Source organism: Notothenia rossii (genome assembly GCF_949606895.1).
Source record: "Notothenia rossii genome assembly, chromosome: 7".
NCBI classification, from domain to species: Eukaryota; Metazoa; Chordata; class Actinopteri; order Perciformes; family Nototheniidae; genus Notothenia; species Notothenia rossii.
In genome coordinates this window covers 66,159,596-66,183,607 of record NC_136905.1, presented here as the reverse complement: position 1 = coordinate 66,183,607, position 24,012 = coordinate 66,159,596, and the positions used below count along the sequence as shown (strand labels likewise).

Here is a 24,012-nt window from a genome sequence, read left to right as displayed (position 1 = left end):
TCACAGAATTGTACATTATCTAGCATTTTCACTTCTCAGGTTTACCCCCAATGATCTCATCTTGCACTTGAAAAGCTTTCTTTCTAGTTTTACAACATTCTTTCTGACTAACCATGCCAACTCATAAGACTGCTGTTCTCAATACGCTCACGATAAGCGTGGTTATCTGGTATTTCAGCAGAAATTAAAAATCTGGAGCAGGAGAACACATCGTGTGCCTTCAGTGAGGGTGGGGGTGGAGTGTGTCGTCGCCACCAGGTGTCACTGTTAATCTGCAGCACCCCCGGCCTCCCAGACTATAAAAAAGAGGCTGAGCGCTGGGCTCAACATAGCTGCAAAGCTCCTGATAACCTATCAAGTCGGAAAATCTGTGAAATATTTCATCCTCTAATCACAAACAGCGCAGGTACGGCCGTTTCTTCCTATAGGCAGACCACGAATGCAACAGAGGCAAGACACCACCAGACCAATCAGAGAGTTGCATGGAAATAAACGTGTTTTATTGGCTGACAGGTACGTACCTCTCCTCCGTGACAGTGTTTAAACTTTAAACTGTCAGCCGCGGACGCGGAGTTTCTGAAGATGGACAATAGACTTTTTTTTTTTTTATAAAAAAGACGGCAACTCTCAAGTGATGGCTCACCATACTTGCCAACCTTGAGACCACAGACATCGGGAGCATTTCAAAATGCAAAATGGGGGGGGGGGGGGGGGGGGGGGTGCTAGTGGATCGCCGGAGCTGTTAGTTTAACATTAACATGCTTATTGTAGTTCTAAGTGCAATGCCTTGCGGCCTGTAGCACCATCCTTGATGGAGCATATGTGTGGGCACGAAAGGAGTGAGCAGAGAGTAGAGTAGTTGTTGATTCTTGTTCTGTTTTCTGTGACTATCTGCCTCACCCTCAGACTTTCAGTTGCGCGCTACTAAAGAGACGTGTTACCATGGAAACCAAACAATGGTGTAGCTCAGTGACCACCAACTGGCGGCCCGTCAGACATTCTCATCCGGCCCGCACCGGGGTGACTGTGGCGTTGGCGGAGTGTTTAGTGCGTTCGCCCCTCACCCATTTTTTTTACAAAGTCTGGTGAGTAAGGTGCAGTACCGGAGTCCAACAGAGAGGTACTGCGAAACCTTCCCTGCCTTGAAGAAGAAGTGATCCTTGAAGAGTCTCCCTTGTACGCTCGGCACCACAGCAGTAGCCCCGCAGCGACAGAGTCCAGAGGTAGGATTGCGGGACAGTAGCCTAGAAGCAGGGTTGGGTTGTAACGGAATACGTGTAACGGCGTTACGTAATGAGAATACAAAAATCAAGTAGGCTAACTGTATTCAGCTGGCGTTACATTTGAAAAACGAGTAATCTTGAAGAGTTTATCGCCGGCCACTAGAGGGCAGTGTCACTGCTGTCGCTGCCTGGTTATGCCGTGCTCTGACCCGGAAGTGCCGAGCGGCCATTTTAGTTCAAACATTGTTCATGCACTCCGCCTCGAGTTGAGACGTTCGTCCACTCATTCATGTAAGACTGTTTCCACTATTATATTATACCATATATTATACTATATATATATTATACTATTATACTACTATACTCTGTTTCGTGGTATATATTTGTGTTGATTGAATTGCATGGATGTAATACTTTGTCAGCTTATCTTGCTGCATTATTCTGTTTTAGGGTGTCGTCATCCTTGTCAATAAATCACCGAAACTGACATTGAGGAGTGTGTTTCTTCATGACGACACCATGGTCGTTGTTGGATGCCCTGTCCCCGGCTGCGAGTTCAAATCCGATGACTTGTCTGAAGCACTCGTCATTGCTATATTGACGATTCATGGATGTAGCCACCAGCACGCAGCGCCTGTCATGGCCGCGCCAGCCCAGGCCCCAGCCCCTCACGGCCCGAGACTCGATCGGCCCAAAGTTGATGTGGGCGTGTCAATAGAGGAATGGAACGTGTTCATCCGCCGTTGGAATGTATTCCGCGCCGGCTCAGGCATAGGGGACGCACAGGCCCCCTTCCAGCTGTTTCAGTGCGCTGGGCCTGTACTTGGAGACAGCCTGTTGAAAGCCGTCCCCGACGCCGTTTCCGGACCCTTGCCAGACCTGATCACCGTCATGCGTTCCCTAGCTGTCATCCCAGTTGCTACATGCGTCCTGCGCACCGAACTACTTCAGTTACGCCAGGAACGCGACGAGACATTCCGCGCATTCGCTGCCAGAGTGCGGGGTAAAGCAGAGACATGCGCATATAATGCGGTATGCGAGTGTGGTAAGGACGTGGACTATACCGACCACATTATCCGCGATGTGCTGCTCAATGGCATCTATGACTCGGACATACGCCGCGAGACGCTAGGGACAACTGACGTCCTGGTCAAGCCAGTTAATGACGTGATTGCACTCGTCGAGAACAAAGAGATGGCCCGTAACGCTCTCCCGTCGTCCTCCCTATCAGCCATGTCGTCATTCCGGCGCTTGAAGACGACTCCACAGGCGAGCCCCGCCCCGAGCCCCGCGGACGGGGCTAAACGTGCCTCGTGTCCGGAATGTAAGAACGTCTTTAACGTCTTCACGGAGGGGCCTCGCGGGTGGAACCCTAAGCCTCACCAGGTGTGCATCGGCTGCTACAGGGCCCGCCGACAACAGAGGCGTCAACAGCCGTCATCCGACAGTCAACAGGCCGCCATGGGGTCGGAGCTGGTATCCCAGGTCTCGTCGGTGCAAGCTGGAGCCCGCCCTGGCCGACGTCGCGGGAGCCTTCGCCGACGCCGCGCCCCTACGTCGCACGGCTGTGTCGACAGGCCTTCACCTATCATACTCGAGCACCACATCTTCTCCAAGGGCGAATGGAGGCGAGCCAGGCTGAGAGACCACCCCCGGGCGTTAATCACCATCTCGATGGACATGCCAGTCGGGCCGAGGGATGGCACCAGCAACCGGGGCTCGGCCGACGGAGCTCGAATATCCGCCGTCGCAGACACTGGCGCGCAGTCGGACCTTTGGTCTCTGGAGGAGTTCCTGGCCTGCGGTTTCGCGCGGGACGACCTGCGACCCGTCAGCCTCAGCCTGTTGGCCGCCAACCGCTCCCCTATAGCCATCGAGGGAGCGTTCTTCGCTAGGCTCTCGACGACCTGCAGCGGGGGCCGTACTACATCCTGCCGTTCCATGGTATATGTGAGCAGCTCAGTCCGGGCCATGTACCTCTCCTACGAGTCGTTGCTCAACCTCGGCCTCTTGCCCAGTAACTTCCCGTCGGACGACGTTGCAAGGGGGCCCAAGGACAGGCGTAGCCCTGACACGGCTGACACGCCAGTCCAGCCCCTGTCCATCAATGCGACGAGGTCAACCAACGGCGGCTGCGTGGGGCCAAGTGACCCCGGGGACGCCCAATGCTCATGTCCTCAGCGCACGGTCCCCCCGGCGCGCCCCGCAGCACTGCCGTTCCCTTGTACGCCAGAGAACAATAACCGGATGAAAGGTTGGCTACTCGGGAGATATGCCTCGTCGACATTCAATACTTGCCCCCATCGGGCACTACCATGCATGGAGGGGCCGCCTATCGAGATGCACGTGGACCCCGCAGCTACGCCTAAGGCATGCCACACCGCGGCTACGGTGCCTCTACACTGGCAGCGGAGGGTTCACGATGACCTCCTGCGGGACGAAGCCCTTGGGGTCATTGAACGCGTGCCGTACGGCGAGCCGGTGACGTGGTGCCATCGTATGGTAGTCACTCGGAAGCACGACGGTTCCCCCCGCAGGACCGTGGACCTCTCCCCCCTCAACAAGTTCTGCCAACGTGAGACCTTCGCCACTGAGTCCCCGTTCCACCTCGCACGCCGCGTCCCGAAGGGCACCTGGAAGACCGTCACGGACGCCTGGAACGGCTACCACAGTGTTCCCCTGCGTGAGTCGGATCGCCACCTCACTACCTTCATCACGCCCTTCGGCCGTTGGCGCTACACCAGGGCACCACAGGGTTTCCTGTCGTCAGGGGATGGCTACAACCGTCGGTTTGACGCCGTCCTCTCGGACTATGAACGCAAGGAACGTTGTGTGGATGACACCATCCACTATGACACCGACCTGGAGCAACACTGGTGGAGGACCATCGACTTCCTGACGCGTGTCGGCCGATCGGGGATCGTGCTGAATCCGGACAAGCTTCAGTTCGCGGAGAGGTGCGTCGACTTCGCTGGCTTCAGGGTGTCGGAATCTACCATCGAACCGCTCCCAAAATACTTGGACGCCATCCGGGACTTCCCCACCCCAGGCTCCACGACGGACATCAGGAGTTGGTTCGGCCTTGTCAACCAGGTGGCTAACTACGCCCAGTTGCGTGACACGATGGCTCCATTTAAGCCGTTCCTCAGCCCACGCTGTGCGTTCCTATTGTCCCCCGTTCTGGAGGAGGCCTTCCAGACGTCCAAGCAAGCCATAATGGAGGCCATCCGCGAGGGCGTGGAGATCTACGACATGCAGAAGCGGACCTGCCTCCGCCCTGACTGGTCCATGCGTGGCATTGGCTACTTCCTGCTCCAGCAACATTGTCACTGTGCCTCGGGCATACCGGACTGCTGTCCAGGAGGGTGGAGGGTCACCCTCGCGGGCTCGCGTTTCCTGTCCCCTGCGGAGCAGCGCTATGCAGCCGTCGAGGGAGAGGCCCTAGCTGTGGCATGGGGCCTGGAACAGACGCGGTACTTCACGCAGGGGTCCGACAACCTCGTCGTGGTCACCGACCATAAGCCGTTGGTGAAAATCTTTGGCGACCGTACGCTGGATGAGATCACAAACTCGCGTCTGTTTAGACTGAAGCAGCGCACCCTCCCATGGCGCTTCGACATTGTGCATCTGCCTGGCAAGAGCAACTATGCCGCTGATGCCACGTCGAGGCATCCTTCCCCCTCGGGTTCAGCGAACGGCCTCTCATTGGGGCTGCCGAGCGGGCCTGACGCCATGGAGTCAGCACTCATGGCCTCCATCCGCGACGACGCACGGGAGCTCGGAGCCGTCTCTTGGCCCCTCCTCGCACGGGAAACAGCGGCTGATGGATGCCTCGGCCACCTCCTCCAACTCATCGAGCAAGAGGGTGGGATTGACGTTAACGACCCTGCCCTGGCGAGTCTGTCATCGGTCTGTGAGTCCGTCTACGCCCAGGACGGCGTCCTGCTCTATCGGGACCGCGTCGTGGTTCCCCCATCCCTCCGTGGGAGGGTCCTTCGGCATCTCCATGCCGCTCACCAGGGGACCTCAGCTATGGGGCAGCATGCCCGAGCCATAGTTTACTGGCCCGGGATGTCCGGGGACATTCAGGCCACCAGGGACGGGTGTGCAGACTGCAACCGCAATGCTCCGTCACAGGCGGCTACACCCCCCCGGCCGTCCCCACCCCCGTCCACGCCATTCGAGGCGGTGTTTGCTGACTTCTTCGACTATGGGGGCCGTCACTACCTAGTTGTCGGGGATCGGCTCTCGGGCTGGGTAGAGGTCCTGAGCTCTACGGCGGGTACTGCCCTGGCGGGCTCAGCTGGCCTGGTCCAACACCTCCGGTCGTTCTTCGCCACCTTCGGCGTACCGGAGGAGCTCTCGAGCGACGGTGGTCCGGAATTCAAGGCGAGCCAAACCGAGGACTTCCTCCGCTTATGGCACGTCGAACACCGTGTGTCTTCCGTTAGCTTTCCGCAGTCGAATGGGAGGGCGGAGGTTGCGGTTAAGACTGCTAAGCGCCTCTTGATGTCCAACACCGGCCCGTCGGGCAGCCTTGATCAGGACCGCTTCCTGCGCGCTATGCTGCAGTTGCGTAACACGCCTGACCCCGACTGCGACCTCTCGCCAGCACAGATCATCTTCGGCCGCCCACTTCGTGGCTCGCTCTCCTTCGTGAACCGCCTCGAGAAGTTCTCGAACCCGCATATCCGCCTGCTATGGCGCGAGGCATGGGCGGCGAAGGAGGACGCCCTTCGGACCCGTATGTCCCGTACCACCGAGTCTCTGGGGGCTCACTCGAGACCGCTCCGCCCATTGGCACTCGGCGAAAGGGTATTCCTCCAGAACCAGCAAGGCCCGAGCCCCCACAAATGGGACAGGTCGGGGATCGTGGTGGAGTCGCCGGGCCACGACCAGTATCGGGTCAGGGTTGACGGTTCGGGACGTCTGACACTGCGCAACCGGCGGTTCCTCCGTGCCTACACGCCGGCCACACCCTGCGCCCGCGAGCAGTCGGCTGCGCCGTCGCCGCCGCCCGCTGCCCTGGGTCATCAGCCCCCACCTATCCACCCGGGCTGGGCGACGCCCCAGGGGATTGCTCAGCGGCCGGCTGTCGGGCCCCGCGACTCGGCTATTGGCGCTTCCCCACCGACGCCTGCTGATGGGGCGTCCTCTGACCTCGCTGTTCCTACGGGTGCCTTCCTGGGTGCACCGCTCCCGGTGCCGCAGTCGCCGCCGACGCTGCCCCAGCCGACTCGGCCGGGCCGCTTGAGGAGGCCGCCTGCACGTTACGAGCCCGAGTCTGGCAGCTGGATACGGGATGTAGACCGTTAACCTATTCCGGCCCATAGCTTTCCGGTCTGGGGGGGATGAAGAGTTTATCGCCGGCCACTAGAGGGCAGTGTCACTGCTGTCGCTGCCTGGTTATGCCGTGCTCTGACCCGGAAGTGCCGAGCGGCCATTTTAGTTCAAACATTGTTCATGCACTCCGCCTCGAGTTGAGACGTTCGTCCACTCATTCATGTAAGACTGTTTCCACTATTATATTATACCATATATTATACTATATATATATTATACTATTATACTACTATACTCTGTTTCGTGGTATATATTTGTGTTGATTGAATTGCATGGATGTAATACTTTGTCAGCTTATCTTGCTGCATTATTCTGTTTTAGGGTGTCGTCATCCTTGTCAATAAATCACCGAAACTGACATTGAGGAGTGTGTTTCTTCAAATCTGATTACAGTTACTTTCGTAAACCTGAAGTGAATACATTTTGGAATACTTATTGGAATTATTGGTGGAAAAGATTTCTCATAAAATGTAATATTCATTACCAGCAGAACAGGGCTGCAGCATGTCTGAGCGAGATGCAGCGTGTCTGTGAGGCCCCGCCCCCGCACGCAGATGAGAGAGAGATCTCTTTTAAAATATATTGAAAGTTAGAAACGGAGATGGTTAGATAAAATGTGCAAGATAACGTTTATGTAGCATTTCTTTATTGCCGAAATGATGACATTTCATAACGGGATCAAATCAAAGTGAATGGCCTGCTGCTGCTGAATGCATGGGGCAAGTGACTGGAAAACGTTTAAAAAGTTATTACATCGTTTCAGATAATAAATAATAATGATAATTCATTATATTTAGGGCCGCCTTTCAAAGCACTCAAGGACACCTTACAATTCATAACATATTCCAAGGAAAGGTTTTAAGACAGTACAAAGAATGCAGTCCGGGTGATGTTTTTTATGTGGGGTGCAGATGAGAGGGAGCTGTCCAGAATGACACCAAGATGTTGTGTTTGAGTTCTTGATAAGCCATTAAAACAGTAAAATAAGTGTCTCCTGTTCATCAAAACATATCCATCTGTTATGGAAAAAGAAAGTATTCCAAAAGTATTCTAAAAGTAATCTGAATACGTTACATTTTTAAGACACGTAACTGTAACTGTATTCTGATTACTTTCAGATTATGTATTCAGTATTCAGTAACTGATGATTACATTTACAAAGTAACCCTCCCAACCCTGCCTTGAAGTGATCCTTCGTTAGCGTGAAGAGTCTGCTAAGCTTTATGCGGTCCGCAGTACCTGAGCGTGCTCCACTAGCATCCCCCCCACCCCAACTTCAAAATTCTGGGCTATATAAACATATCGCTGGCCCGCGATAGTGTCTATTGGATACATTTTGGCCCTTGGACAAATGTAGTTGGTGATCCCTGTAACTGTATTAAAGTCTGAGTGGAAAAAGTCCTGAGTAAATCTGATTTTGGCAGAAATCGGGAGAAATGCGGGAGAAATATGACCCCTGGAAGAAACCGGGAGAGCGCAATGAAATCGGGAGTCTCCAGCGAAAATCGGGAGGGTTGACAAGTATGTGGCTCACACAACAACCCCAGAGCCACCACCTGAGCCAGGTGAACAAGGTATGTAAATGTCAGTAAACTTACAAGTTATGCGAACATGTAAGCAAAGCATAAATTATAGCTACGTTGGCAGACTATGCGGAAGCTGAAAGTTCAGGTTCAGCCTCAATATATTTGGGGAGAATTAAAATTAGCCGTTGTGGTGATTGACATCATTCACCCACGGATCTATGGGTAGGGGTATTGTTCTGCACGGACATTTTAGTGAGCCGGACTTCCTGTTTCCGCCGATCTTCGCTTCCCGGGCATGAAGCTGTTCACATGTGTTTTCAGATGCAAAATAAAAGTCTAGTTTGAACCTTTGATACCCCGCCTCCGACTCCCGTCTCTCGGCACCACATTGGTGACCCCGACATAAGTCTTGTTGAAGGATCCGAGACCGAACCGAGCATGGCAAATAACGCCGTTTTTTCAAACTGCCGGAGTTTTGGGGGACATCTGCGGCTGCATGATTCGCTCAGGGGGAGGCTCAGTTCGCCCTCCGCGGAGTGACTGACGATGCAGCACGCTATTTTTACATCGTTTCGGCGCTGGGGAGCTCCACTGCGACCCGGACGGTGGGCTTTATTACATCTCCTCCTGCCCAGGATAAATATGCAGCGTTCAAGGCTTTCCTGCTGAAGACTTTCGAGCTGTCACGGTCGGAACGGGCCCAACGCCTGCTCGCTATTCATAGCTGGAGAGGACGCTGGCATTGACTGTTCGCCGCTTCTCTGCCTCTATCACCCTCAGCTACCATTCGTTCTTCAAACTTTCGAATTGGACCACTGCCCTGCATTACACATCTTTAATGCAATGCACATTATTTTTAAATTTGTACTTATTTTGGACTTCTGCCTCCGTTGCTGGCTGTAGCCGGCTGCCCTCACGTAGCCATCAAAGTGCCGGGTGGCTATTGCTATCTGCTACATCGCCTACTGTCTGTCTCCGTCCCACGCAATGGACTCTCTCTGCCTTGATCTCTGGGGTGCATCTGTCCCGTCCCGCTGCTCACATCCTCCTGCCATGTCGTGGATCTTCCTCGTCTTCACAACAATCCTCCAGCTCTGTGAACCTAGCCCGCTAGCTGCTATCGCTGCCATCACACTGCTCCCAGCCATTCCGCCTGTCATCATGCTGAAATACTCCATCTCACAGCTGCTGTCATTGACCAACTCCTCCACTCCGTCTTCCATCTCAGTCATCAGACATCTTGGACTCCTTCGTCGACCCCGCTAAATTCACCGAAGCACCCGCCGCAGTTTTGTTTACCTTCAGCACGGACAATCCATTGCATCCATCTGCTCCATGCAACGCACTGTCGCACACCTGACGCATCATCAGAACGCAACTCCTACTGCTCCTCTTACACTCTCCCCCGCTCACCTACACTCCCAGCTGCACGGAATACCTGGAGCGGATCCCACTCCCCTCCGCCTCCCAACACATATAACAAGCCATTTCTCCCCACCATCAAGCCCCCCTCCTCTGCTCCACTGCCCCCCCCTCTCATGCCCACCCCTGCGCTGCTAACCTAGACAACCTCATACCTCTCCAGCCTGCCACCACCCCTCCAACCCCCCACTTGACCAATTTTTCCCTCCTAAATATACGGTCACTCAACAATAAAGCCCACATCCTTCACGAACTTATCCTGGACAAATCCATCGACTTCCTTCTGCTCACTGAAACCTGGCAACAACCCAATGACTTCTTCTCGCTCAATGAAAACATCCCCCCTGGTTTGAATTACATCACTAAACCCCGCCCCTCACGCCGTGGTGGTGGGCTGGCTGTCATCTACAACCAGAACATGAACTCCTAACCATTGCTTCATCCCTCTCCCCACGTCTGTTACTCCTCGGCGACCTTAACATCCACATGGACTGCACCACCTGCAAACACGCTTCTGAATTTTCCTCCCTTCTGGACAAGTTCTCATTTACACAACATGTCACCTTCCCCACCCACGATAAAGGACACATCCTTGACCTTGTTTGCTCCACCAACCTCACAGTACTCGACCTCCACCCCTGCCCCTTTCCCCTCTCTGACCACAAACTCATACAGTTCACCACCGCCTCCCCCGTCCGCCGCCGCCCCCCCCCATCCAGGAACATCACTTTCCGTAATTTACGCTCTGTTGATCCCCAGCACCTCTCCGACCTGCTAACCTCTACTCTCCCCCTGGACTCGAACCTCAGCTCACCCGATGATTAACTCAACCACCTTAATTCAACCCTACTCGCGTCCCTCAATAGCTTGGCCCCCCTCAAAAGGAAAAATTTCACTTTTAAAACCTCCTCACCCTGGTTCACCCCTGCACTCCGTAAACTGAAGCAAACCGGCCGCCAGCTCGAACGCCTAACCATGAAATCATCCCTCACAGTTCACCATGAATCCTACAAACTCCATCTCACTACCTACAGAGACGCCCTCACTGCCGCAAAATCTGCTTACCTCTCCACCATCTTCATCGACCCCTCCCGTAACCCCAGTACCCTCTTCTCCACCGTCAACAAGCTCCTCAAACCCCGTGCTGACACCCTCTCTTCCTCAACTTCCACTCTATGCAGTTCATTCCTCCAGTTTTTCTCTGACAAAATCAATGCCATTAATCACTCCCTATCCGCTGCATCTGACACACAAACATCTCTCCCAACATCCACCGCCACAATTCTTCCCTCCATCTCCCTTGACCTCCTGAGCCCTCCTCCCCACGGCATTCTCTCCCAGTTCACTCTGGTTACCCCCCCTGAAATACTCCAACTGATCAGCTCCTCCAAACCCACAACCTGCTCGCTTGACCCTCTACCCACCCCTCTTCTGAAGTCCTGCCTCCCCGTCCTCTGCCCCTACCTTGTCAACCTTTGTAACCCCTCCCTGTCCCAAGGAACCGTTCCCTCTGCCTTCAAAACTGCTGCTGTCACTCCCATCCTCAAGAAACCCGGTCTGGATCCCTCCTCCCTCAGTAATTACCGCCCCATCTCCAACCTCCCCTTTCTCTCAAAAACAATAGAACGCATCATCTCCAAACAACTCCACCGCCATCTCCAAACAAATGACCTTTTTGAACCCCTTCAGTCTGGTTTTCGTCCTCACCACAGCACAGAAACGGCACTCATCAAAGTCCTCAATTCCCTTCTCACCTCTGCTGACACCGGTTCCCTAAACATCCTCATCCTCCTTGAACTGAGTGCAGCCTTCGATACCGTGAGCCACACCATCCTGCTTACCCGACTCCGGGATATCGGTATCGAAGGTACTGCACTCAGGTGGCTCCAGTCCTACCTCTCCGACAGATCCCACTTCATCTCCCTCAACAATCACTCCTCTACCACAGCTTCAGTCACCCAAAGTGTTCCCCAAGGTTCAGTACTCGGCCCCCTCCTCTTCATCATCTACATCCTCCTCCTTGGTCAGATTCTCCGCCATCACAACCTGGACTTTCACTGCTATGCTGACGACACACAGATATACTTCAGCACCAAATCCCCCCACAACCCCCCTCTCACACACATCGAATCCTGTCTGACTGCAATAAAATCCTGGATGCAACACAACTTCCTCAAACTCAACAGCAATAAAACTGAGCTCCTCCTCATCGGCTCCAAATCCACCCTCAGCAAAACCCCCAACCTGACACTCACCATCGATGGCACCCCTGTTTTCCCCTCCACCCAGGCACGCAACCTTGGCGTGATATTCAACCCCACCCTCCGCCAAGTTGTAAAAACCTCATTTTTCCACCTCCGCAATATCGCCAAACTCCGTCCCTCTCTCACCCGCCCCGCAGCTGAGCGACTCATTCACGCCTTAATCTCCTCCGTTGACTATTGCAACTCACTCCTCTTCGGTATCAGCACAACATCCCTCAACAGACTCCAGCGTGTCCAGAACGCAGCCGCCAGACGCCTCATCCACATCAAATCATGGCATCACATCACCCCGGTCCTCAAAGAACTCCACTGGCTCCCCGTCTCACACCGCATTCACTACAAACTCCTGGTCCTCACCTATAAAGCCCTCCACCATCTGGCCCCCCTACCTCACTGACCTCCTCATCCTCTACCAACCACCCCGGTCCCTCAGATCCACCTCAGCCGGTTTGCTTTCAATCGTCAAGGCCAAACTCCGGAGCTTCGGGGACAGAGCCTTCTCTGTGGCAGCCCCGAAGCTCTGGAACTCCCTCCCCCAAGACCTCCGTGAGTCTGATTCCCTCACCCTGTTCCAGTCCCATCTCAAAACCCACCTCTTCAACTCTGCTTATCCTTAAACCCACCCCTCCCCCCTCTGAACCAACATCCTGCTGACTGCTTTTCTGTTTTTGTTTTGTTTTTGTTTTTGTTCTTGTTCTTGTTTTGTTTGTCGACCTTACTCGTAATGTAAAGTGTCTTTGGGTCTAGAAAAGCGCTATATAAATCCCATTTATTATTATTATTATAGCCTCGGGGACAACAAGCCTTCTGACCACATGGAGATGATGCTCGGCCTGCTGGGTACGGAAGAACCTAATTTGTTTGTTAGCCGCCGCATGTGCCGACAGCGCTCGCTAAAACGGCTATTACTGAGCCCCTCGCTTTGGCCGAAGAGGCTGACCGGTTCTTCCTGGCAACCCAGCGTTTTGCCCCTGAGGTGCTGGCCCCGACACGCAGCGGCACCTTCCCTGGTACAGGCATGCCACATTGCAGAAGCTCCGGGGCCGACGTCAGCAACTCCAGCCCTGGCCTGTGTTATCACCATGCACACTACGGGGTGAAAGCGAAGATGTACCGTCGGCTTTCATCGGCACGTGGGTGGCGCGCTTAGGGACCCCGTATGACCTCTCCTCTGACCGCGGTTTTCAGTTCACCTCGGAGCTGTGAAACGCTGTTGCTGTGGGTTTGGGGGTCAAGCTGCACCTCACCACCGCATATCACCCCCAGGCTAACGGATTGTGTGAGCGGTTTCACCGGTCCATAAAGGCGTCACTGCGTGCCGGCGACAACTACATGTCTAACTGTCTACCAGCATGTCATGCACTCAATGGCTGTTGCACAACAAGTAGTTTACAGAATAGGAAAGACAACAGCATTCACCAAACTCAAGACCCATCTCAGCAAGCTCAAAGATCTGGCCCATTTTGGACTCTCTTCCAGCTTGGAAGTGTCTTTGCCAGTTGCAAGACAATTTGCACTTCTGCTATATGGAAAAAGGAAATTGGACTGATGTGCACTAACTTGGATGAACTGAGGTTCATAGTTGCATCAACAACAGATGCAGCCTCGGAAAATCTGCCGCCAACAGAGGATGCATTTCAACAACATGTACAAAGAGCAATGTTTCAGACAGCGATATGGTGTCACAGCCCGAACCCAAACCCTTGTTATGGAGTCCTGTTGGCAAGGGGTGGATTGTCAGAGATGGGGCCATTCAACCACTGCTACTTACAAAACCCCCAGCACCTACAGAAGTGAGAGACATTACTCACTTGTATTGCAAAGATGCAAAGTGTGGAGAGAGTGGAACGTGCAAGTGGCTCTCTGTTGGCCTTCCCTGTACGGAGTTCTGCACCTGCTGTGCAGAATGTCAAAATGTGTCCCCTAACGTTTGTGAGGAACCTGACATTTAACCTTATATTCTAGTATCTATATACTTGACCTCTCTCAGAATTATTTGATGAATTGTATACTGTACTTTGAATTAAGGTTCCAGTTTCAATAAAACCTGTACTATTTACACCTATGTTTTAGAGGCTTGCCATTTAGAACTAATACACTTTATTGTATTGGGTTACTCTTATTCTGACTATTTGGTGATGTAGTTCAGCCACCTGGTATTTCCCTCTCCAAATATAATGACCATCAGAGTAAGCATTCTTAACTTATAAGCTATTATGCCACTTATCCCCCATTCAGAATTTGACTGTTTAAGAAAAGAGGTAGGCCTATGTCTAAAGAAATCTCATTTGCAATAGAACTGTACCAGATATTTCCATACAACTACTGTTTAGTGTTCAATAGCACCCTAGACCAGCGGTTTTCAAAGTGTGAGGCGCGCCTCCCCTGGGGGGCGCCAGAGAGCTTCAGGGGAGGCGCAGCGTGAGACACAAAAGAACGAGAAAAAGACGAGTAAAGTGACACTTGCCCACTTGTGGCTGTCTGTGGAGACCGAGTTCCCTCACCTCGCCAAAAAGGCTGTAAAAGTGCTCATTCCCTTCACCTCTACCTACCTGTGTGAGTGCAGGTTTTCCGCATTGACTTGGATCAAAAGCAAGTACCGGTCAAGGCTGCAGCCAGAGAATGATCTGCGTTTATTCCTCTGTGCATCAAAGACGCAGACTCATTGCTCCCACTAAAGTAGGGGTGAGTGTAATAAGGAGGCAAAGTTGACGTTCAGTGTGTTACCGGGAGCATATAAGGATTTATCCACCATGTTGAAAATGTTAAAAAAAATATGTCTTGAGAACACGGCGTGCGGAAATATACGGGTCGTGCTGCAGCTAGATGTGCCTGTCCTCTGTAAGAAGGTGTCGGCGACTGACATGCAAGGAAGAACGGCTGTCCACAGGCTGTTCCAACTTTAACAACTGTATTAACTTCCAGGGTAGTGAATTGAACATGCAATTATAATTGGGTGTGTGGTATATTTTCATGCACGGACACGCATGTTCCACAACACACAAACTGAACAACACTCAATTTTCCGATCGCTACCAGCGTCCTTGCGATCTTGTTATAATGACAAGTGCACGTTACTGATGCAATATGGTTGAGACCATTCGGGCTTATTCTAGAGGGGTGCAAGGAATAGTCCAAGTAGTGGGGGAGTTTTATACAATATGTTTAAAACATAAAAATAAAAAGGTTTAAAAAAGTTATTGTTTAATGTTTTAAGGAGGTGACGCTACTCAGCCAATCAAATCGGTGCAGTCAGCACGATAGATTCAAACACACACAGAAACACGACAAGAGGAGAGAAACAGTCGGAGTAATTTCAAATGGCGGAAGGTAGACAGCGAAAACAGAGCATTTAATTACATTTTCTCTTACTGGACCTCTTTGAAATGCAATTGAATACCCCTGCATTATAGCAACAACAACAACAATAATAATAATAATAATAATAACGGCAATAATAATTGGGAGGGGGGGCGCGGCTGTTCTTATGTTCTCTGAGGGGAGGCTCACCGACCCACACTTTGAAAACCCCTGCCCTAGACAATTCAGTAATGGTATATTTTTTAGGGATTTCTGTTTTTCTGATAAATGAGAGAAAAGTGATTGAGTCCTATGTTCCTATCACCAAAAAGTACAATTTCCATCTAAACTAAAGCTAAGTTTACAGGACTATAATTCAGTTTCATTTCATTTCTTTAGTTAAATAATTGTCTGACTATTTGGTGATGTAGGACAGTCACCTGGTTCATACCTCAGTAAATCTGAAGAGGAAAAGAGTGGTCATTCTCAAGTTATGGGCTTTTTTGTCACCTTTCCCACATTTGGCCTGGTCTAATTTGGCTCTTTTCCAGGAATTGGGGTTGTTCTAAAGAACAACCCAAAAAACATTTTGTTCCCCCCAAAAAATAATTTCATTAATGGTAGACCCTAAAGATAAGAAAAAATCATTGTTTTCATTTGTTCTACCTCGGGTATGGGGTATCTTGAAAACTAAAGCCTTTTTTGAGGACTTGCTGCTGGACTATTAGAGCAGCTAGCACCAGATGCTAATAACAACAGCGCTGGTACCGGTGCACCCTCCCTCTCTCCCTCGCTCGCTCCCACGCTCACTCGCACTTTGGCTGTGAGCTGCGGGTGCCAGATAAGCCAACATCCCCCATTTTAATCACTTACAGCGCCCATCGTACAGGGCAAATGAAAAGGGTGTTACATTTACTTAATTATGAATGTTGTTACATCAAGGCCGAAAATTAGGATTAGCACCAACGGTCAAAACATTTTTTTTTTCTCCCAGAGCTGTCAGCGCAGTGCCTCCACAGATCTGGCGCCCTAGGCGAACATCTATAACGCCAGTGCGACGGGCCGGCCCTGGGCCCTGTCTCAGGTCGGTTAAATTAAATCTTTGCTTCCCTCACTTGCGTTGTTTCCCTGCGTCTAGTCCCTCCCACCAGGGAAGCATGGAGGGACGCAAGGAAACCACGAGAAGCAGGGAAATGAGTTTTAAGAGCAATGGGACGTCCTTTCCTCTGGAGCGTCACGTGAAGCGACTTCCATTTGTGATGACGCCGCACAGCTGTTCGTCTGACAGCAGCTCTGTCCCCGTTGTTTTCACAAACACCCCTACCACACATTTACTGACACAAAGATTTTTGTATCATCTATTGTAGACCCCAATAAATAAATAAAATAAGAACTAATTCTCAAAAAAGATAAACGCCATTCTTAAAATGTATAAACGAACAATTGTTTGATTAATATTGATTAGAGTGCACAATAGAAATAAAATAATTGAGAGAAGAAAAAGAGATATCAAAACCCAGTTAGATTAACATTCATTGGAGTACTTAATGACTGACTGAATGGGAATGTCAATAAATGAAAATGTAAAACGAAAAAAGCGATCATGAAAATGTTTCCAATAAATGAATAAAATGATTTTTGACCACTTTGTTGTTCAGATATATCACATATTTATAACTAAATGATACATGAATTGAAACGAAACACAATATAAACTGAGGAGTGAGTTTCATGTATTTTCTTCACTCTGCTGGGAAATGGCTCTCATGTCAAGAAGCATCAGATCAGTGCATGCGCTGCATCGTCCAATCAGTGAGCGATACACAGTAAGGGGGCGGGGAGAGTATCTGAGGATTTCATCGGAGGATGGTCTGGTGGTTCCTCTGTTATCGCTCCTCCATTATCGCTTCTCGCTCCTCGCTCCTCCGGTAGAAATAAGAGCCATGAGACGGTACTCAAGATGGCGCAGACAAATCAACTTCCGGTGAGACCGAGGACCAAGGAGCGAGGAAATGAAAATAGTCGACCTGAGAAGGGGCCCTGGTCTCAGGTTACGCTGTAGGAAGTGTAGGTACAACGCTACATTTCCCGCCCCGCCGCAGTCATACAGTAGGCTACGGAGAGCGGCGAGAAACATTTCTTCAGGCATCGAAAAGCGGAACCGAAATTCACGTCTAAATGATTGAAATGTTGGAACCGGTTCTCTGTACCCAACCCTATATATATATATATATATATATAGGAAGGTGACGTGATATATATCACGTCACCTTTCAATCAATCAATCAATCAATCAATCAATGTTTATTTATATAGCCCAATATCATAAATGTTACATTTGTCTCAGTGTTTCAGTGCTTTACAAATCCAGAACTCAGGATAGAGGATCCAGGATACAGGATCCAGGACACAGGATCCAGGACTCAGGATCCAGGACTCAGGATCAAGGACTCCGGATGCAGGATCCAGGACACATGATTCAGGATCCAGGACACAGGACCGCAGCAACAGGATCAGCCACGGCTCAGGATCCCGGCGTAGATAGACACCAAAATAAATTTGGGGGAAGCTGGGTTACTCGGAACATGAGAGTACACAGGTACAGACAGACAGAAGGAAGAAGTAAGGTGTCCCCCGACAGTCTAACGGTACGTCTACACTACAGGCATCAAAAAATGCTTTCAACGCTTCGCCCATTCACTTGAATGGGGTGACGTAGAAGATTTTTAATCTTCGCCGAACTGCATTGTGGGGAGCATGGCATGGCTTTGCAAGCATCACGAGCATCTATCGGCATCAAAAGTTGAACAATGTTCAACTTTTGAGGCTCGATGCTTGGCATCAGCCAATGAAATCCCGTTTATGCAAATCCCGCCAGTGCAAGCGCAGCCAATCAAACCGCGTGCAAGCTGGGAGACCCAGACCGCAGTTCATTTCCTCATATTCCAAACGAGATATTACGGTAGCAAATCACCCGGTTCTTTACGACCGGAACTATTTACCGGGATACAAACCGGAGGAACCAGGCATGGAGGGAGGTGGCAGAGACAGTGGGGGAAACTGATAGTTTTTTCGCCTGTTTGGAGAGTTTATATCCAGTTTACTTCGTTTTAACATTGCTATTGCTTTGTATGTCGGGGGCGGGAGATTCATATGATTGGTTGCTCGCAAAAAATCGCCAAGCTTCAGACACGCCCAGCTCCAAGATTTTTTCATGCCTGTAGTGTAGACGGGCCGTAAGGCAGGGGTCTGCAACCTTTTTGACCAAAAGAGCCATTTTGCTCCTTTTTCCAAAACATTTTTTTGTCTGGAGCTGCAAAACATATATCAGACAAAACTATTTTTTTTTGCATTTATTAGGCTATTTATTACATTATATAAAACTGTTAACCTCTAATAAGAAACAAAGAACTCCTATAAGGAGAATTAGAAATAATACACAGGCCTACTTTAAAATAAATTAAACACAGCACTTGAGGAGTCATCTGCACATTTGAAGGAAAAACAAATATTATTAAAATGGGCCCACTTTGAAATAAATAAAACATATAGCTGCACCCTAAAAAGAGTTAAAGGTAGGTAAGAATGGAGAAACCAGCTCGAGTGCGCTAGAATTTGAAAATACACAACCGGAACAAATATGCCTCTTCCTTCAGACTTTCTCACAGAGTCCCTCCTCCAACACACACGAACGCACACATGACCAATGAGGGCACGAGATAAGTTTGTGCACAGATGGAAGGCTGACAGGCAGGTAGGCCATCCAATCATTTTAGCCCTCGTGCTTTTTACAGCGCTACGGCTTCCACAGATTAATTTTTTTATGTATTTATTGTCAAAGCATTTAATATATTCATTGCTATCGGGACGTTAAGAGCATTCCATGGAATATAACAAAAACTGTTTTCTGAAATAAATGACATACCCCATTGAATTATGACTGAAGATCGTCAGCTGTCTTCCTCTCCCGTGTTGTTCCTCGACACGTAAAGGCTGCAGCACCTTTGACAACTTCTCTCCACATATCAAACATACCGGTAAACCAGCATCGTTTGCTGTGAAAGCATATAACTCTGTCCGCACAGAATTCAATCCTGTGTTCCTCCGGTACTTTTCTTTGATTTATCCATAGTTCGCTCATCGAGCCGGGGGTCAGGTTATTCGCCTCCAAGAAAAGGCGCTCGCGCGGGACCGTAGCAGTATGTGACGCATATTTTAATTGACCTAATTAAAACCGTTTTGTTTTTTATTTATGTGTCACAGTATCACCTCAAAATACAAGCTACGAAACATTTTCAACCATGCAACAAAATATAAATAGTCCTACAAATACTTTTATTGTATTTCCTTCTTATTTTTGTCTAAACTCAAGGGAGCCAGAGCAGAGGGCTTAAAGGGCCGCATGCGGCCCGAGGGCCGCGGGTTGCCAACCCCTGGTCTAAGGGAAAGGTGTAGCAAGTAAGAAGTAAGGAACAAAGGTGGAGAGGCACAATGTGTCTACGTGCAAGCACTCCCTTAGGATAGGGTGAGGGAAAAGAGTAGGAACTAAGATGTATGCACCACATCTATATCATGAGCGCATTGCTCCTAAAAAGTTGTTCTTTTGGCACTGATACCACTCAACAGTTGTTCGTCGACTCGGCAGGGATAAAGGCACGTATATATGCCTCTCCCTGCTTCCACTGTCTACACACACAACCAAATGACATATCATCAGTAAGGAAAAAGAGTAAGAACTCAAATATATAGGTGAAGAGGCACAACGTGTCTACGTCAGTGCACTTTTATTAGATTATTTTATCAACTATAAGCTTTATCAAAAAGGAAGGTCTTAAGCGTACTCTTAAAAACGGATAGGATGTCTGCCGCCCGAACACAAACTGGAAGCTGATTCCACAAAAGTGGAGCTTGATAAGAAAAGGCTCTGGCTCCCATTGTACTTTTAGAGACTCTAGGAACAACCAACAACCGTGCATTCTTGGAACGCAATGCCCTAGTTGGACAGTAGGGTATAATGAGTTATTTAAGGTAAGATGGCGCCTGCCCATTAAGGGCTTTGTAGGAGAGAAGAATCATTTTTAATTCTATCTTGTGTTCTATAGGGAGCCAGTGTAAGGCAGCCAGAACAGTAGTAATGTGGTCCCTTTTCCTAACTCTGGTTAGTACACGAGCTGCAGCATTTTGAATCAGCTGAAGCGACTTAACTGACTTTTTGGTACACCCTGATAATAAAGAGTTACAATAATCCAGCCTTGAAGTAACAAATGCATGGACTAGTTTCTCTGCATCGTTTTGAGGCAAGAAATGCCTGATTTTTGCAATGTTACATAGATGAAAGAAGGCGGTCCTTGAAATTGATTTTATGTGGGCGTTAAAGGATAAATCCTGATCAAATATAACACCAAGATTCCTTACAGTCTCACTGGAGGCCAAATGAATGCCATCCATAGTTAGTATATCTTTAGATAATTTGTTTCGTAGATTCTTTGGGCCAAGTACAATAACTTCAGTTTTGGCCGTGTTTAACATCAAAACATTTAAGGTCATCTACGTTTTTAAGTCCTTGAGGCAGTCTTGCTTTTTATTTAGATGATTGGATTCATCAGGCTTGATGGATAAATATAGTTGAGTATCATCCGCATCCGCAGGTCATGTAACCTGGACTGATAACCCAGCTTAACATGACAATTGCAAATTGCTAGAGTTATAGTTTGACTCTTGTGCTTGTAGGCAGCAGCTGTGTGCGCAGACAGCAAGGTCAGCAACACCTGTTGTTCCTTATCCTTGTTGATAAACTATGGTAACCATGGATTATGGCTTTTTTGTTTTCTTCCGGAAAAGATGAAAATTACTTGGTACTCATTCCTCAGACAGCAACACTTTGGTCTTCTTGTCCCCCTCCTCCCACATGGTTGATAATGATTTTCAATCACGCAATACTAACAATAGTTGTGCTTCTTTTAGCACATGTTGTGAATATTTAACGATTAATAGGAAGCACACAGTTGGAGATGACTGGGAACAGCCATTTTCAATTCTTCAAGTCTCTACACATGTATTCCTGTGAATACATGAGAGTTACTGGAAAAACTGCATTGTTAACTCTTCAACAGTAACTGAATCCGTCTTTCCAACATTTTTGAGGCAGTTATGTCATTTGGTTTTAATTTAACTGAATTTTATTACATGCAATAAAAGTAGGTGCATTTAGGGTTCCTCTACCAACTGCTGTGTTGCACCACCAATATTAAATATCTCCCATAAAAATGACAATGAAATGCAACAAAATTCTTGCCAGGTGACACATGAATGCCACATTTGATTTAAATATGGTCAAGTTTAAGTGTTAATGTCATTACAGTAGATGTTATACTTTAGTGTTTGAGAATAATAGACTCAGAAAGTTAAAGGCTTTTTCTGCTCTCAATACTGATGTTACTCATTACCATTTCCTTCCACTGTGCATTAACCCTGTCTGCCATCTGGGTCACAATGGTTATCAAAAAGATAAATTACTGAAACACCACAGGATGCCTCTTTAATAGCTAACTGCTGACACAAAGTTCACTCTTGGATTCTTTATGCATTATGAAACCATTAAAGCCTAAATGATGATTACGGGTTAATCGGAAAGACCGTTGTTCTGGAGTGGACTTGCTTCCAGATGTGTTCACCTAGCATTTGGAGGAATCATTTTCACCATTACTTGGACCCCGCCGGCAAGCAGCTTTTTGGACTATGTTTATATGCAAAAAGTTACAGTAACACGCAGTCTTTTGATCTCATGTTGCTGCCATACAGTCATTCATTGTTTTTTATCTGAACATCTAAAATATCTTCTGGCATAATTATCCTTTTATCATTTGTTCTCAGTGATTTGAGGGCCTTTTATCAACCATTTCACTAATCCTCCACTCTGCTGTTTCGGAGCTGTAGGGTATGCTCTCTGTATCGTGTAAAAAGGGCCGGACAGATGTACGTCTCTCTCATCTTCATCCTTACAGGCTCAAAACCACAGCCACATAAAGCTCTTTAGTCCCTGAAACACATCTGGGGCATCTGGATGCTGCAGGATACACAAACAGACACATACATGAAACACATACGTGCTTCATACACTCATTTACGGATGCTTGTACACACAGACAACCACAGGCATGCGATCCTTTATTTACTGCGTGTTTACATCTGGAAATTTGTATTATATTTATGAGGATGTTCCAGTATTTAAAACTTTCTGTCAATGAAACGATACCTTGATATTTTTTTTGGAATCCCATGTTTTTTTCCAATGTAATTTAAATCCTCTGCAGACTCAGAACTAAAAGCTTGATTTACAATCCTCTTTAAATCTGCCAGATGAGTCCAATCCAGATTACCAACATACCTATGGGCTCACTGTGACCAAAGCTTGGATAAACACCTAAAAATAGCCCCAATGACCATTTTAAAGAGCTCTAATGGCTTTTTTTGACAAGCCCCTTGGGTAGGAAGCATCCCATATCATCAGACTGCCAGATATAATTTCTGAAAATGAAGGGAATTTGTGAAGGCAATGATTAAATAACAGGTCAGTTCATTGCATTGAGCCCTATTGTCTGCCATAGTGCATTTGTTTGGAATGTGTTTATTGCTCTTCGGTGGCCAACAAGGATAAACAGTCCTTTTATTTCCTGTAAAGCAAATCCTGAGGCTGAGAAAAAGGGATGAAAGCAGTTACAATGTCATTAAACAATCACATGTTTGATGCTGAGGAAGAAAGGTTAAAAATGTTATGTGACATTTCTCTCAAAAAAAAAAAAAGGTATAGAGTAATGTCACCATCATCTGTGCACCATTCCCAATGCTAGTGTGTCAATGTTTAGTCATGTCAATCACTAATATAACCGAAATACCCTCTAAGTGTTGACAAAATACCCTCTTAAGTGTTGTACCACATTTTTTTCAACGCCCACCAAACTCTATAATAAAAGGCCAAAGAGGAACCCCTACTCTCTGTATTTCTTCTTTTTCTGGCTTATATATAGGGGACATCAGCCCAATCAGACAACCAACCCTAAAAGAGGTCTGTGGCCATCCAGCTCTCAGTTGTGGCTCTGGATCGGGTTTTGGTGGATCCTCTCATCAGTGGAGCAAATGCCAACCCTGAAATTTGCACCATCTACGCCTCTTTCTTTCTGTCAGCATAGCAATTCTGTTAACTGTTGCAGATGCTGGAAGGGCGACAGACTAGATTCCATCTGGCCTGCAGTCACTCGGATGCAAAAGTCAAATTCCTAATTTTCTGTTAATTTCCAGAATGGAAATAAGTCACTCATTCAGACTGGTCTTGGATCAGTTTTTCGCATCGTTCATTCATCAAGACTGTGGTTCAGATCGATGGCGTGTTAGCTGATTCTGGGTTTGTATGAAAGGCCGCTTCACACTGGAGTCAGGGGATCAGGCCCATACATGAGGTCTGGCTTGTTGAGAGACATTTTCCGTTTCCACACGGCACGGCAGGTCCAGCTGCCCTTGAGCCTGCTTCATATAGACAGCACGTACCCGCATAAAAGCAGAGCTCACTTTCAACGAGTCATGCTACTTCTGGAGTTTACCAGTCACAGTTAAACATTTTATATGACGTCATTTTATGATGCCAACAGTGGCGTTTTCTCCTGGAGGCCAAGGGAAGCCAGGCTTCCCCTGTTTTTTCGGATTGTAGTTATAATTTTAATAAATAAATAAAAACACTTCGTTTAGTTTCGGAAATTCATTGTTGTGTGTTGCTGCCGGCCCGTCTCTCCCCCATTCTCATTGAGTATTTTACAAATAGTGAAACAGCGCCCCTCTAGATGTTATGGTGAAACAGTAGATTGCACTCTCTGTTGCGAGAGGAGGCCAGCCGAAATTTGCTTCCCTTGGTGAAAAAAAAATGGAGGGATTGACCAATCA

The 24,012-nt window shown here is 48.6% G+C and overlaps 1 long non-coding RNA gene across 1 annotated transcript in view; it reads left to right on the top strand.

The window, feature by feature from the left end:
* Positions 1–972: 972 nt before the first annotated feature.
* LOC307047569 overlaps positions 973–24,012 on the top strand; it is a 67,202-nt gene continuing 44,162 nt past the window's right edge. Inside the window, exons 1-2 of the long non-coding RNA XR_013810495.1 lie at positions 973–1,223; positions 7,991–8,140. This is a non-coding gene — a long non-coding RNA (uncharacterized lncRNA). The remainder of the gene's footprint in view (positions 1,224–7,990; positions 8,141–24,012) is intronic.